Source organism: Pecten maximus, chromosome 4 (assembly GCF_902652985.1).
Source record: "Pecten maximus chromosome 4, xPecMax1.1, whole genome shotgun sequence".
In the NCBI taxonomy this organism is placed as follows: Eukaryota; Metazoa; Mollusca; class Bivalvia; order Pectinida; family Pectinidae; genus Pecten; species Pecten maximus.
In genome coordinates, this window is record NC_047018.1 from 21146 (window position 1) to 34041 (window position 12896).

At 35.9% G+C, this 12896-nt stretch overlaps 1 long non-coding RNA gene across 1 annotated transcript; it reads right to left on the reverse strand.

Moving 5' to 3' along the window:
• Positions 1–904: 904 nt before the first annotated feature.
• On the reverse strand, positions 905–2173 carry LOC117324890. Its single transcript, XR_004532077.1, has 2 exons — positions 2018–2173; positions 905–1461 (listed from the first exon to the last, which is right to left on the reverse strand). It is a non-coding gene; the product is annotated as an uncharacterized LOC117324890 (long non-coding RNA).
• Positions 2174–12896: the final 10723 nt, after the last annotated feature.

A 12896-nucleotide genomic window follows, 5' to 3' on the forward strand; every position in this document is an offset into this window, starting at 1 on the left:
CAACATCCTAACCCTAACCCTAACCCCAAACCCTAAACCCTAACCCTAAGCCAAACCCTAACCCTAACCCAAATGGGTGGCGGTTAATGGAGGGTTGTTTAGTAGCCGCCTCCGCATACCTAGGAGGTGACCGAGGAGGGTTAGGTGTGTGGGTTTATTAGGGGTTTGAAGTGGTTTAACGTTAAGAGCCCTGCGAGACTTGCGGGGCGTGTTAGTAGGTAAAGGAGAAGATGAGTCTCGTTTACGCCTAGGCGTTCTTGAGTAGGTAGGAGGTGAAAGGTAAGAGAACATTACAGTTAGAATTCTGAAATCTATAAAAAAAAAAAAACAGATTAGTGACAGCGTACCGCAAAAACAAACACCTACAAGATCTATTAGTTATTTTGCGGGAAGATTTTGTTAGCATTCCGAAAATAACGACTGCTGTGAGAGATAGCCCAATGATATTACTTTCTAATTGGAATCAGCATGGACACAATGTTGCTGGAATGTGTTTTGGTATTAAAGAGGCGAGTAAATTTGAAACTGGTGCTAACAACAACTCTAGCCCTAACCCTACTCTAACCCTAACGCTAACCCTAACGCTAACCCTAACCCTAACTACGTGTGTACTTACGTGTTTTGAACAGTTCCCAGAGGATAAGGGTCTATACCTGCCACTTTATGATGACAATAGTCTAAACTAGTAGTGGCATTGACGGCAACAGATTCATTTCCATATCCTTTACTTGTAATTCTATATATTGTTGTGTGTTTCTAATAATTTAATTTGTTTTGCAGGTTTAGGATTAAATAACAATTTTAGTTCAATTTTCATATAACCATTTTTCTAAAACCACTCGATTTTGAGTACAATTTTTTCTCCATTTGTTTCTTACACTATCAATTCTAATCTCCTACAGTAGTTTACAGCGCTGCGCGCTGAAGTGTGTACGGTACTTTTTCAATAGTAGTACAGCAACTGTTGATTGTATTGAATCGCCAACCGATAAGCTTGAAACAATGTATCGACCTTCCTGATTGGTTCTGTGCCGAAAGGGGCGGGGCGAACACGGAGTATGTACTGTACCAGGACCGTGGCTGTGTATACACACGTGTGCGATTATATATAATTACATGACTATGCAAAACAACGACAACTTTTACGTTAAGTTTTAAGCATTTAATAAAGATCTGGTACTCGTTGAACACATGGGTTGTTACACACATATATATGCCATGTTGTTATGAACAACTTATATGATACCTTCCGTGATTATACATATCCACACTGTCGGAAAAATCCAGACATGAACGAAGCAGGGAAATCCAGGGCATCTTAAATACTTGGCTTACATTTCTTTTTGAATTCGATGAATTCCATAACGTCTTGAGTCACCTTTTTACTTTTCAGTGGTTTCCGTTTGACGATGGGCGCTAAAGACTTAGTCGCATAAAAAATCTTCATAATTTTGCGACATCCTGATTAGACAAACCGGTCTTATCACTGATGGCTGAATATGAGAGTCCTTCTGAATGTAGATTATAAACAGTTTTTTCTCGTTTTTTTATCTTCACTTTTCCCTCTGGTGTAAACACGGCCCTTGGAATTTTACATGTTTGAAGTAGTACGTTATATGCGTACCGTCGTGTACACCGTCTAGACCTATAGTTTCCCTGTTTTTTTGTCAGACATGTAAGTAACCAAGGTGATTTGCATTACATGTATAAGCTCACAACTACATGTGTATAACTGCAACTTGCAAGGTTTAACCAGCTAAATTTACAATATATCTAATATTTATACATTTAAATGTTTATTATGCAGATGTTCTTTCAATATGGACAACACAGTCAGTGTATTTTGAAAATTACGCACGTATTGATTGATGATCGTCAAGCTAACCAGCCCTTCGAACTTTGTCACCAGCTGACCAGGTCGACCCTTCAGTTCGGGGATATATTTTCCCAATACACTGATTTGAGAGTGGGAAAGTCCATTGTATAGGGTAGATAGCATTTGCACTTCCTTTCACACCTCGTGTACAAGCTAAACTATCTGGGTCACGATAGCGATTCAGTTTACATGTAATTTGGAAGGGTCAAACATCAGACAAAACTGGGTTCCGGAGCACAGGGGCTTGGCACGATGGTGATGACGTTCCATATATGTATGTATAGTATATACATAAAGAATACATCGTCAGTGTCTTAAAATATAAGCTGTATTTTGGCGAGGGTAAAGAAATCGCCACTTTTGTCTTTCTGTCCCGAGCCAGAAATACAGCTTATATTTTAAAACACTGACTATGTATTCTATTTATCCTCCAACAGTCATGAAAATAATCATCAAAAATAATCATTTTTATGTGAAACGGTGTCAAATATCACAGAAATATGTTCGTCTTTTAAACGTAGTTTCACTTTGAAGTAGGTCAGTCGAACTGACGCACGTGCTAAGATTCCAAAATACAGCTGTTTTCCGTCACTGCCGTATATACAGCAAAAATATATATACGGTGGGTGTATTCCGACAATGCGGTGGCAGTTGCAGGATAAATTCATATATGGACCTTCATTTATAAACTTGTCACTGAATATTTCACTTGAAGAACATTTTCATAACCCGCCATTCTCGCAAGTTTACTCATGTGCACACGAGTGCTGAGAAAGGTGTGTGCATTCAGTTCGACCAATCAAATCAACGCTTACTCAGCGCGATCGACTTTGTTAGAGTACTGTCGATACACAGTAATGTAGTACCAATACCTGTCGTACTTGTGTTACACTTTGACCGTACACACTTCAGCGCGCAGCGCTGTAAACCTCGAAGTTTCTCAAGATGGCGTATGGAAAGAAGAAATGGCAAAAGCCAAAAGTCAGAAATTGAAATCCGAACGCCTAATACATTCGCTTTTTTCAACTTATACAAACCATTAACCAAATTGCAGTGATTGAGGTCCCTATTACTGAGTTACCTCTCCTCGGACAAACCAGAAAGCAAGCGTAATAATTTCACATCAAATAGTTTGGAATACTCGGGGATAAAACAGGATATCATGTATGATTTTTACTTTTTTTCTACGATATACTTATCTTAAACATATAAAAGCGTTAATCATATTACTTAATGGCAAACAATTATTTCATGGAAGGAGATTAATAGAAGATTCTTAAGTTGCCAAGCACGAAGCTTGCCGACTGTTTGGCAGCTTAATTATCTTACCCCGAGGGTTGAGATTCCCCTGTCTCACTTCCATCGGGGTGAATGATTATGTTCCTCTTATCCTGCTTATAATCTTATGTATCTAACATTGACGTTGTATCAATGCAAGTGAAGGTTAACCTGATGTGATTGAATTGTTGACATGACGTCATTGTATTGTTGACATGACGAAATAAATTGTTGAGAACGTCAAAAAGGACATGTGTGGCCTGTCTTCCCCCTATGGTGAGATAAAAATCGAGCCACGGTAAAGATGCGGATATATGTATCTCTGTCCAGCGGAAGAGAATATAAGACTCATTCATATGTGTATATGTAGGATAGGGACATTCCACCCGAGGGGTCAAAAAATGTGGTGAAACCCGAGGCTTGCCGAGGGTTTTACCACATTTTGTGATCCCGAGGGTGGAATATCCCTATCCTACATACACACATAATGAAAGAGTCTTTTTCTCTCATATCATTACCGAATTTCTGGCGAAAGTGTCCCTCAGCCATCCATTTTCTTCAATTTTTTAATTTCTTTATTTGACGTTTTTACTAAATATACTTGTGATATTCTGAAAGATCATACCCTATTTTTAACAAACTATGTTTGCACACAAATTTCATTCATTTTGTGGTTAAGTGATGAACGAATGAACAATTCGCCGATAAAAATTACCGTAACTTGACCGACTTTTACGTGGCCGTGATCAAATTGTCAACATCCGAGAAAAAGAAGTTCTATCAACAATACTGAAAGCCAACGCTGAAATGAGTTTCCCAACTTCACATATAATTTGATTTGCACCTCGACATATTTAATCATTTCACAGAACACACTGTACTTTTAAATGTCAAGTCAAATTTTTTTTTTATAAAATACTACGTCACTGCATGACGTCACGACTGTCATTGGAATTCCATTCATAGTTCAATGAGAGTGATGTCGATCTCGATCGCCATGACGCGGCGATGTTTCGTGGCTGGTAATTTTAAATTCACTGTGATTTTGGCAACTTCGTGTGTGAACCAGCGAACAGTGACTCTATACGAGTATTCGATCTTTTCTGTGACATAGGATTATATGTGTTTAACCGGTTGTCTTGATGGAATGACGAAGGTAGGTCAGTCGATAGGCTCACGATGATCATATTAAAAGGCTAGGATGGCAGTTAGTTTTCATGGTTACTCTACACAAATATAGACTCTGAGTTACAATTGAAATAAATATTTTTTATATGAACATCGAGGGGTGTCATTTTTACCGAATGTTCGTTCATTTAAGAGCCAATTCCTAACTTCCAAATACACAGGTTACTGAGTAGACCTAACAGTTACTGACAGTACAGTAGAGTAAACAAATTCCAGGGCCCCCTGCTGACGCAAACGGAACCATTTCATAGGTTGTGACGTTTGACATTTTCTTTTTTATATTTTTTTTATGTATGGCTTTTATTTTACTTCCTGCCATTGCCAGGTGATTGTGTGTGTTTACATGTTTTTAATGACAAATGACAAATCTGTCGGGTAGGCAAGTCTGTATTGTACTGTAACTGTTACAACAGGCCTGTAGGCGTAGTCTAACTGTTTGTTACAGTAACGGAGTTATATGTTCGCTCAGATGAAATGTCTAATCGTTTAACCGTGTAGCCCTATTGATTTACTGCTGATATGATATATATTTATCTAAGAATGTATGTATTTTTATAGTTAAGTCCAACGTTTCAAAACCGACACAGACGATAAGGACTGTCGGATGTGAACACAAGCAGACGACGTTGTGAGAGTTGTCCCCCTTGAACGCAGATTAATCCGCGCGCGTGAAATGCTATGTAAGATAGATTTATCTTACATAGCTATCTTACATGGGCAAACTCTATCCAACATGGCGAGATATGAGAGAAAGCATTGTCTAGTGTGTTCTTACCATTTAACGTCCAAATTAACATGATTATCACCAGACAGAAAGTTGGTTTAAGACTTCATTCTTAAAAGAAAATGCTTCCCTGATTGCCACTGGCTATAGTGATCCTGAACTTCGAAGTATTAATTTGCAATGAGAGAATGTATACTCGTATTTTTATTTTGTAAATTTTCATCGTCAATTTATATCATGTTTAAGCTTTAAAGGACACCAGCAAGCCAATGATAATACAAATCACTATCACAATATACTGAAGTGGGGATTTAATATTAAATCTACATACTAAAGAACAAGATCTTGTAAACTTGATGGCATCCTTTATTAATCTTAGCTTAGTTAGGCTTCAAATGAAAAGAACAAGTAAGCAAACGTTCATGAAACAAACAATATATTTTATTTATCTAGTGAACTAGGAAATAGACAAGTTTTATATGTTATGTGTTCAAAGTTACCTAGAGTAGTTAAAGCTGTACGCTATAGTCAGCCAAATCTATGCGAGTTGCTTCCCTTAGATTAGTTGTTAATGAACCCGTTTTAGGTTTACACCCTTCATTCTATATCAAGGTAAAATATAACCAAACGATAGCACCTGAAAGTCAGTCGTTAGTAGGTAGCACACGGTCCGTGGGACTAGTGGTCAGTGCCTAGGGCTGTAATTAGAAATGACGTTATGGGGTGTAGGTACGCCCATATTTCGGGGTAAAGGTCATGATTGGTCAATTGACCACATCGTCAATTTATACATATTAATTAACTCTCAGGGGATATAAAAAGACTTGCGCGTTTTGCATAAGGAGTTCTCCAGTAGTTTTCAGTCTAAACGGACTTAGTGCCGTTTGGATGTACATATTTAGAATGTAATGTGCGTGAACTGTTAGTGTGAACTGTTAAGTGTGAATGCGCCGGCGATAGTGTGGAAGATGGATGAAACTTCATTGGATTGTATTGTACCTTCGGGATTTTCCTGTGGATTAATAAATATAAGTAAACTTTCTATCCAGTGTTGAATTATGTTTATTACACCACAACCATCCCAAAAAGAACTTTCACGTCCCGTGTTCATGGAGAGCGGACATTACATTTATATGATTGTATTATAAACATCTTGAAGTTGAATTTCTACTATGTAATATACAAAGCTTTATGAAAACAAAATCAAAGAAAACAGATGTTCATGCAAGAAACTTTGCCAATGTCCGGGCTGTAATATCAGATAATACAGCATTTATCTTCCAAGCAAAACTGTCCTCGCACTCTTTTGGCAATACCATCAAACAAGATGGCCATTAATGCGAAACACTAATAACATTCAGGTTGTTATGCATTTCAAATGAGCAAAGTATACCAAAGATGCCACAAATATATATACAAAAACGTCATATCAAACGAAAGATATATATATTTCAATAATGAAAACTAGTACACCTACACTACTACTATGTACCATAAAAATCATGGCTTAACATTGAACATACATCAACTCAAGTAATTAACTTGGCACCAATAGTATTCTTTCCTTTTTGAACAAATATGTGTAACATAATGCTTTGAAGCATTTGCTTAAGAGTATAAAAACAGTAGATTTTCTGAAATGTCAGGTCTTGATAAAAACTTCATCGATAATCGATATTGAAAAGCTAACATACATGATATCGTGGTAAAAATGATATATGCAATGCACACCTAGTGATCTTGATCATCTTCATAAATATCTTTACAAATATGATAGAAAGTATAATAAAAAGTTATATATCAAACGTAAGATACATATTCAGGAAAAAGAAACAAGAACCCTACACTACTCTATAGCATAAAAACATCAAATTGAAGTAATTATCTTTGCACCAAACATAATAGTGTTCTTTTGCTGTTTGAACAAAGTTGTGAAACATAATCCTGAGAAGCATTTGCTTATTTGAATATAAACAGTAAAATTTTTTGAAGTATAAGGTCAGTGTGCCAAGATAAAAACTTAATAATAAATATTGAAAAGTTAGATACATGTTGCTAAGAACTATGAAATACACACGAAATGTTTGCATGATGATGTGTTGAGTTTTTGATTGGGTTTATTTGCTGTTCAGATTCCAACAATTTCCAGAAGCAACCAATTACTTTGGCCCAAACTTGCCAACTCTAATTTTGAAACTTTACTATGAAATAAAAATGTATGCCTAGATGGTGTGAAACATACTTAAGATTTTGAGTGAATTCATGTGTTTGGAAAGCAAAACAATTCGAAAATAGTTTCACAAATATTTTACAGGGGAAAAAGTCTATTGTGATGAACAATCGACCAAAGAAGAAATCTGTAATTGAATATAAGTGAAGTTAAACTTGCCAAGACTTATTGCATATAAGGGTTATCAGCGAGACATATCTTACAATATTGTTCTTTAACAGCAACCTGTATTTCAAGCAACAGTTAACTACATCCGCTTCTTTCACTGTCAATTGAACTTTGAAGGGTATCATGTTCATTATATGTTCGCCGTCAAAATTGTCAAGAGATAATGACTGCAGAAATGTCTCTGTACTGATGTTGTAGTCCTGAAAGTTTTCATTGATATTTATTGTCATTTCAAGGTCGTCTCCGTCTCGGCTGAGCCCTATAAATCCAGAGATTTCCTGTGCAGGCATTTCAACTTTCTGCATTCATGTATGAATTACACAGATATGTTTTTAACCATAACATTGTATACAGTGTACTTCTGTCCATAAAATACTTTTATAACGAAGGATACTGATCAGTACTAGCTACATCAAATTTTCCATGAGGCTGGCGTATCTTTCAGAAAAAAATGTGTATTACTCAGTAAATACTTAATACCGAATATAAGGTTGAAGATAATGGAATGCTGAGTATATATATTATGCAGTATATATTTACATTTAAGCATTAACAGTTACTTTCATTATCATTAACCTTGAAAACAATGGAAAAGCGCTGCATCAGCTACTTACAGACACCATAGTATTTCTGGTGCTATATTTAACTGGACTTTCTTCAGTTATTCCCCTTTCACTTGCACGTAATCTTCTATCCGTACTTCCACGTCTGCTAAATATCTCAAGAGGGACACATTTGTTTGTTCTTTTTCGATGCGAATTGTGTGTATATTGGTATCAACTGTTTGCACTTTCAGAGTTTTGATACATTCCTCCTTGTAGAGGAAAAATAGTCATCATTTAGGAATATTGAAACAAGCAAAGTGAAACTTTTACACAGAAAAGGACACAATAAAAAGGCAAGACTGACTTGTCTGAAAATGTGATATTGTTTCATCTTTGAATATGCTTATCATTAATTTTCCAATAGCGATAATAGGCCAGACCTTGCCTTTGACCAAATTGCTTCACATTGGTTAACACAAAAATTGTTGTCTTTTAGAATATGAGTATATCACAATGTAGGATATTTAAATCATTAACATCTATGAGAAATTTTTAGATTAAAAGTGCTACTAGATACAATTTGGTATTTAAATTGCCAGGCAGCTACATATTGCAACATTTGCTGTAAATGCACGATAGTGAATCATATTTGTAATTTGTAATTATCTTCACAATCCTGCCTTTCACAATTGCTAGTTTGCTTATAGGGTCTTTGGAATGCTTTTTACTTGTATCAGTGCTGATAGTGGACAAATAGCTTTGATGGCCTCTTTCTTAGCAGTTTCGGGAATTTCCATTTTTGGTGCCATGAAGATCTTTGATCCTTCTTTTAAACTATCTTGCTTTTCCACAGAAAATTTCTTACATGTATAATGGCTCCTTTTATCGATGAAGCTTTGGCCATGTCGCTCAGCGTGGCGAGGGCACGTTCGTCCTTGTCGCCCACTGCGAAATCCATCACCTTCATATCCTCCCCTGTTGATGATATAGGAGGCAGTGTGCCCAATCTTCATCATCGCAACTTTAACAACTTGGGTTTTATATGCTGTGTCTCTCCCATCCTTGGAAGAGACCTTTTACTTTCTCAAGATTTTGATGTTAGACATTCTGTAAAATATGAAATCATAGGTTTTGTATAATCATAAAACATTAGAAATTGGTCGGGAGCACAACACAAATGGTATTACTGGCATATACATAAGTTGATAGACACGAAGAAAGAATATCCATGCATCCTTCAATATGTAATTCAAAAGTAAACAGCCTTAGTAGCATTAAAATAAGTGCCCATCAAGTTATATCATTTCGAGCTTGTTTGTACATTCTAGAGCAAAGCATCTATTATACCGAATTGAAAATAATCTGGCATTCTATTTCTTAGACTTAACTTTCAATAAACAAATGAGATATTTAGCACAACTGTATAAATATAACCTTACATGTACAATCAGGTATTGAGTATCAATAACCACATGTTATGTACTATTATCAACAAATCTATTACAAAATGGAAAATGTAACTACTTCGCAGTATTGAGGTAAAATATGTCAAACCAGTTCAAATAGCAAACATAACGTGCATTGAAATATATCCAAATAATCAACCTCACCAACATCAATCAGCAAGTCATCATAGCATCAGTGCTGGTTAATTGAGGCAAGGAAGCTATGATTGGCTTATGGTCAGAAAAATAAGTTTCCAATGTTGCACACGAAATTTGTTCATTTGACAAGTTGCAATGCTGTGCATTATGTGCAAGAACTGATGCATGTGTTTTGGCATTGATGCAGTGTCAATGTTTGTGTCACTAATTATGATAAGCTGATGCCCAATAATGCGGATAATAATGCGGAACATTTGCAGTATTTGTTGTAGACAAACAACGAATGTTGAGGCAGACGAATGTTTGGGAGTGTTTACAAATACTAATTGAAGAATCACATGTTGGCGTTGAAAATGTACAGACATAGTTTCTATACCATACATGTGAAGGATTTGATGTTACTCAAAACTAGCTTTGAAGAGAGAACCATTTAAGGATTGAATCTTGATTTGTTCGACTTCATGGAGTCATGAATTGAGTTGCTCTTGAGAAAATGTAATGAACTGCGAAGCAATTAATGTTGAATTTGTCTAAAGAGCAACTCAATGCATGACCCCATGAACTAACTAATCATAATAATATGTGTATGTATTGCAGGTAGCAGTCATCCTTTGATTGAGGAGTAATAAAGCCATCTTAACAAAAGAAGGTGTTGATCTTCATTAAGAAACAATGCTATATCTAGTTGAACCATTAACTCGAAAGTTTATTACTGCAGCTGCATTTGTAAGTATATCTCCAACATCCACATTGACACAAAGCTCTGCAGGTAAATCTTCTGATATATGGAGTGTAACAAGCAAACTCATTGTTTTTACTAGAAGTGTTGATTCTTGTGAAAGAATTCTTGTTATTATACTCTCGGCTACTCCACCACTGACTCTGTATATTGCCTGCACTGTGCATTTCCTTTCAGCATTTGCATCATCATAAACCTTTATATTGTTAGAATCTACTTGAGCAGATTGTTATCGTTATTACTGAGAAAGTACTGATGGGATTTTCCCCAAATTTCATATGTATTTTCCCTTGGTCTGAAGTTATGCATGTTGCATTTGGGACGGATTGGAAAACAACATTACCGACAGACAGCCATCTTGGATTTTGACAATTGAAACATGTTATCGCTATTTCTCAGAAAGTACTGAAGGGATCTTTCCCAAATTTCCTATTCATGTTCCCCTTGGTCTGTTGTTATGCATATTGCATTTTTGGACCGATCGGAAAACAACATAGCCGACGACAGAAATCTTGGATTTTGAAATTTGTTATCGCTATTTCTCAGAAAGTACTGAAAAGTTCTTTCTCATATTTCATATGTAGGTTGTCCTGGGTCCCTGGTTATGCATATTGTATTTTGGAACAATCTGAAAACAACATAGCTGACAAGCAGCCATCTTGAATTTTGCCATTTGAGGTTTGTTATCACTTTTTTACAGAGGGTACTTTCTCCAATTTCATATGTAGATCAATATATATATATATATGTATGTGTATATATATATGTGTGTAGGCCAATCGTTTTGCATTTTGTGACCAATCTGAAAACTACATGGTCGACAGATTATCGCTAAATCTCAAGTTTCATATATAAGTTCCCAATGTTTGAAAACTACTGGAGGGATGTTTCTCCATTTACATAGATTAGTAAGAGGAAGGGAAAAATAGAGATAAGATCAATCTGACATGGAACCTATAAACATCATTCAAATGGTGGGCGCTAAGATCACTCTGGGATCTCTTGTTCTGAAATAGGTTCACCAGATATTGTTCACATGAAGGTTCATCAGCCATTGTTCTCAAAGAGGTTATTTGCTCATGAGCCATTGTTCTCAAGAAGGTTCATCAGACACTGTTCTCAAGAAGGTTCATCAGATATTTTGCTCATGTAGGTCCATCAGTCATTGTTCTGAAAAAGGTTAATCAGTCATTGTTCTCAAATAGGTTAATCAGTCATTGATCTCAAATAGGTTCATCGCTCATTAGACATTCTCATGTTTGTTCATAAGACATTGTTCTCAAATAGGTTCATCAGACATTGCTCTCATGTAGATCCATCAGTCACTGTTCCCAAATAGGTTCACAAGACATTTTTCTTAATTAGGTTCACCAGACATTGTTGTCATGTATGACCAGCAACATTCTTCTTTTTGTTCTCAATATAAGTTAAGAAAACAATGTTCAAAAGAATAGGCTCATGAAAAGTTGTCCTCAAATATGTATTCACTTGATATATTTTCATGTATGAATTGCTCATCAATGTTCTAAACTTTTAGGTTCATAATATATTGTTTACATGCAGGTTCATCAGATTGTTCCTTAGACAATATTGTTCCGTGTTTTCATCAGATATTGGACTTAATGAAGTTACTCTGGTATTATGAATGCAAAGGTACATCTATAACACATTCCATGCGAATGTGAGACAATGTTCTAATGAACGTTTAAAGAACCTACACCTCGGGCAGAGTGTTATAAATTGTTATCATTTTGACAATAAATGACATTTAGTCCATATATATATATATTTGTCTATTTAAGACATACCAAGAAAAAATAATAATTTTAAAACGTCAAAAATTGTCGGAATGAAGCCAGGCAGCTTCGAACTTTTGAACATTATAATTTCTACTTTGCGTACACTTGACCTTGATCGCAGTGCATTCTGGGAGAGATTTATATACTGCAATTGTTTTTATTCAGCTGTGACAACTGTATGTATATTGACTGCTGCCTAACATTACTACAACTTTTAAGTGCGAGGGTTTAATGCAAACAGGAAATAAAAACTAAGTAAACATTTCAATATTATCCGTTGCGAAAAATCACGATCCTGTGCCTATTGTCGCCTACAAACCGATCACTTTCTTAGCATTACCTCCTTTGGCCCCTATCGCTGGATTGATACAGGTGTGATTTATCAACAGGATTAAGCTGGTGAACTATAAATTGTGAATCTGCAATCACTACATATCACAAGGAAATCCCAACCGTTGATTCAATCGCGTCATATGCTAAGTTTTCAATAAAGATGACAACACTATAAACAGACCGAACGTTATACTAAGTACGTGTGTACGTGACACACTTGCGTCTCCAACTGTGTAATTACCGCATGAGTTCCGATTCCATTGTTGTTTATAATTTCACCGGTCTGTGCAGTCTCCGATTGAAATCCTTCCCTTTCTTCGTTCTCTTACATAATCTAATTTATGCTTCCTTTTTTCTGGAGATGTTAGGCTAACGCATGTAGCTTTCCTCGCTTCGTCATGCGGTTCCTACT